The sequence below is a fragment of the Octopus bimaculoides genome, chromosome 10 (assembly GCF_001194135.2).
Source record: "Octopus bimaculoides isolate UCB-OBI-ISO-001 chromosome 10, ASM119413v2, whole genome shotgun sequence".
Taxonomy (NCBI): domain Eukaryota; kingdom Metazoa; phylum Mollusca; class Cephalopoda; order Octopoda; family Octopodidae; genus Octopus; species Octopus bimaculoides.
The window spans coordinates 25,219,639-25,223,187 of NC_068990.1; the positions used below are offsets into that span (position 1 = coordinate 25,219,639).

The window sequence follows — 3,549 nt, forward strand, 5'->3', positions numbered from 1 at the left end:
ACACACACACACACACACACACACACACACACACACACACACACACATATATATGACAGGCTTCTTTCAGTTTCCATCTACCAAATCCACTCACAAGGCTTTGGTCGGCCCGAGGCTATAGTAGGAGACATTTGCCCAAGGTGCCATGCAGTGGGACTGAACCTGGAACCATGTGGTTGGTAAGCAAGCTACTTACCACACAGCCACTCCTGCATACACACACACACACATATATAGAAACAATACACTTATGTATGTGTACACACACATATATATTCAACACACACATCACAAAATAACAGTTGCAATCATATCTTGTTGCTATTAGACACAGAACATTACAGAGAGAAAGAGTGAGAGAGAGAGAGAGAGAGAAAGAGAGAGTTTCTGGTTAAAACTAAAGGTAAAAGTACCATTTAAGTGTACTTAAGTGTACACCTTTAGTGGCTGACCATTGGAGTAGTTGGTGGGTGGTGGCAAAGGAGAGGATCTTCAGCAGTGACCAGCTGAGTGATATTGCAGTGGTTATTAAAAATAAAATAAAAACAAATGTTAATGATTATGATGATAATGAAGGAGATGATAATAATGGAGGTGCTCACAACATAGATGAAGACCAAGAGGACAATGACAAAAGCGACAATGGAGATAGAGGTGATGATGACAACAAAGCCAATAAAGATGATGGTGATGAATAATGAGGAATGTTAAGATAAAAATAATAATGAAGATGATGATGATGACCTGAGAGGAAAATCATAACTATGGTTTGAACAATGAAAGTTTTGATTGAAGAGTTTAAAGTCAGAGGTTAAAGGACAACATTTATACTTGTTCCTAGAAGTTCCATTTGCTTTGCCAATAACTTAAAATAGCTTCAAAAGTAGCAGAGACAGAAAGAGAGAAGGAAACAGCAGAGAGAAAGAGAGAGAGAGCTGTTATTTCTCTGTTACACCGAAATCTAGTGAACTGATAGTGTACAACATGACACAGAGAAAGTAAACTTAGATACACACTCTCTCTCTCTCTCTCTCTCTCTCTCTCCCTCTCTCTCCCTCTCTCTCAGCAGCCATATCATGTTCTGTGTTTTTCTGGTAAAAAGATACCACTTCAAGAGTGAAACACGATATCAACTCAACAGTTCCATTCTTCAAACATCCTCCACACTGAAGATGATGATGTATTAAATCATAATCTCTAGTAATTCCAGCCAATGTTGTAATCAACTAGATTAGCGGAAGGGGTGGGGTGCGGCATATAAAAACAGAAATTACACCCATCAACAGAGGTGTGGGCTTTGGGTAAATCGCGCGCACGCACACACACACACACACTCACTAAGACTTTATTTAGTCTGTTTGGCTTTGTTTTATTATTATTACTATTAGTAGTAGTAATACTACTACTACTAAGATGGTGAGCTGGCAGAATTGTTAGCACATCAGACAAAATGCTTAGTGGCATTTCTTCAAGCTGTTTACGTTCTGGGTTCAAATTCCATCAAAGTCAACTTTACTGTTCTTCTTCTCTGGCTCAATAAAATAAGTACCAGTTAGACACTGGGGTCAATATAATCAACTAGCTCCCTCTCCCAAGATTTCAGACCTTGTGCCTGTAGTAGAAAGAATTAATATTAAAGTGGCAATCCGACAGGATTATCAGTGCATCAAACAAAATGCTTAGTAGCATATCTTCTGGCTCGTTACATTCTGAGTTCAAATTCCACTGAAGTCAACTTTGCCTTCTATTTTTCTGGGGTCGATAAAATGAGTATCATTCAAGTACTGGAGTCAACGTAATTGACTTGTCCCCTTCCGAAATTTCTGGCCTTCTGCCTATAGTAGAAAGGATCATTATTGTTAAAATAGCAGGCTGGCAGAATTATTAGTGCAAGTTCAAATTCCACTGTAGCTGATTTTGCCTTTTATCTTTTTGGAGTTGAAATAAAGTACAAGTACTGACGATGATGTAATTTACTTGATTCCTTGGCCTAGTGCCAAAATTTGAAGCCATTATTATTATTATTATTATTACTATTATTATTGTTGCTGGAACATTCAAGTAGTATCAAATATAATTGTATAAACCACTAAGTTACATGTTCATTACAGAAAATTCTTATCACCACTGAGGGTATTTCTATCTTATGTATGTATAGGTGTATGTGTGCATGTATATGAGTATACACACACATACATATACACACAAAGATGCATTTACATATACAGATAAATGTATACATACCTATATACACATTTACAAAGACATGCAGGCATATACACATATATACATGCACACACACACGCACGCATGCATACATACACATCATATATGCACACACACACATATGCATATACACATATCTTCATATATGTACACACACACAGATACATATATGCATATAAACACATCATATAAGCACATATACAGACACACATATATGCATTTACACACATAAGCACACATACACACACACACACACATATCTTCATATATGCACACATACAACACACACATGCAAATGCACACACAATATACACAAGCACACACACAAGACCCAAGTATAAAGTCCTGAATGTCAATCTTTAGAAAATTCTATCATTTATTTAACCAAAAGGTGGGTTAAAGTGACAGAAAGAGGACGAGATGGAATGTCTGGCTGTATCTAGGGTTGCTGACTGTCTTTCATTTGTCTAGCATTGATAAAATAAGCACCAGGTACTGACTGGTGACGGTGACAGTGATGGGTGGAATGCGTTAATTCAGTCGACAGTCCCCACCCATTTACAAAATGTGTAGCGCTGTACCTGTACAAGAAATTATTTCATGTCTGGGTCATCAAAGTGTAGAAGATACCAAACTGTCACCTTCATGCTATCCCCCAAGGCTGTAAGTGATAATAGCACAAGCATTGAAGTAGATAGAGTGTGTACCACTCAGGGTAACCCACAAGTTTGCAACCCCACACCCCACCCTCCAGGCCGACAAGCCTATACAACAACCCCAAAAGCACGGCTCTTATAAAAGCATTGCCTAAGGCAGATCTCCCCCTTTGGTGTAAGGGTTCCAGCCAGGAATTGAAACCGGGTTGTAGACATATGGTTTGCCAAAAACTTTACTGCCATATTTTGGTGAATAAGAATTGCATTGAATAAAGTTGTACAGATTTATTGCATTGGGTTGGAAGCAGAGTTAAATTTAGAAGGTTGTGTTAAGTTTTCATATTAGAAGAAATAAGTTTGAACAAAGGTAAAAGATCAAAGAATGAGAATTCCTCAAATAAGAATGATCTTCCATATGCAAAGAATTTTTAAAATACTGTTAATAAAAAGTCAAATATATTAGCTGGAAAAAAAAAAAGAAGAACAGCCTAAAACTGTGACATTTTATAGATGTGTGAGAGTTTTTTTTTTAATATAATGCTTAAAATACTTAAAAGGGTGAGAAAATAAAATACGTAGAAAATTGTTTCTTTGCAACAAGATTAAAAACAAGTTAAATAACATTGTGTAGTAAAAGATGTCTGGTTTTAATAGTAAGTACAAATAC

The 3,549-nt window shown here is 36.7% G+C and overlaps 1 protein-coding gene across 9 annotated transcripts in view; it reads right to left on the reverse strand.

Annotated features, from left to right (window-relative positions):
- LOC106880762 (plectin) overlaps window positions 1–3,549 on the reverse strand; it is a 114,752-nt gene that overhangs the window by 25,058 nt on the left and 86,145 nt on the right. The gene's annotated exons all lie outside the window — the stretch shown is intronic.